Below are 923 nucleotides of genomic sequence, written 5' to 3'. Positions count from 1 at the left end.
TGACCCCTTGAGACTGACTGAAATTATATATTTAAAATATACTCGTCTAAGGGTCTTTTAGATAAAAGGGTTTTTTGTTTGTTTTTTAACTTAGCAGTGAGACTTGACTAGAAATTTCAAAAATGCACAGGTTTAAATTATTCTTAAGCTTTCATGTTTCCCTGCAAGTTAGGCAATAATTTACTTATTTATTTCTTCATCCACAAATTTATCCTGTTCTTGCTACATTCTGTGCACCTTTCTAAACACTGCACAAGACAGACGAAACATCCCTCTTTTCCTTGCACATGGAAATGTGTCTGCCCCTCCTTCCTTTGGGAGCGGGAACACGTCCACAACACGCCACTTTAAATAGGGGGCTCTAGGGGCTGCCAACCTTACAGTAGACGTTGAGTGATAGTATTTCTCCCACTTAAAAAAATTCCTATTTTCCTAGAGCTAACCCAACAGTGGCGAAAGGCAGACCCTCGACATTAAATCGTGTAAATAATCAAATTGTTTAACATATTGGAAAGAGATCAACACTCTGGAAATGAAAAGGGAACGGAGGAAACCAGTGATCAGAGGAAGTGCAGGAAGGGGGCCCACTCTGCAGTATTAAACAGGGAGTCAGGGATAAGATACTCCAGATTTTTCTAAATAAATTACTTAATAACACAAAATTAGATATAGTGCATTTTTCCTTTCGCCACAAAATGAGATTATCAATGAGGACTATTTAACAGAAATGTTCAGCTCTGAGTAGGATGGCAGAGACAGCATTTTGTTCTACAATGTAACTGTTCACTGCCCCACATGATTGATGTTGCTAGGCTTCCACTATTCATATTCAGGTGGAAGAAAATTGTTTTAGCTAGGGCCAGTAAAATATACATAGAGCACGTCCTAGCTTCTTGTTTGTCTAATTATAAACCCAATTAACG

At 38.1% G+C, this 923-nt stretch overlaps 1 non-coding gene across 1 annotated transcript; it reads left to right on the top strand.

The window, feature by feature from the left end:
- The first annotated feature begins 281 nt into the window (after positions 1 to 281).
- On the top strand, positions 282 to 416 carry LOC119000636 (small nucleolar RNA U109). Its single transcript, XR_005069365.1, has one exon. It is a non-coding gene; the product is annotated as a small nucleolar RNA U109 (small nucleolar RNA).
- The last annotated feature ends 507 nt before the right edge of the window (positions 417 to 923 follow it).

Source organism: Sturnira hondurensis, unplaced genomic scaffold (assembly GCF_014824575.4).
Source record: "Sturnira hondurensis isolate 20B ecotype Veracruz unplaced genomic scaffold, ASM1482457v3 Scaffold0016003, whole genome shotgun sequence".
NCBI lineage: Eukaryota > Metazoa > Chordata > Mammalia > Chiroptera > Phyllostomidae > Sturnira > Sturnira hondurensis.
This window is presented reverse-complemented; position numbering and strand designations above follow the sequence as displayed.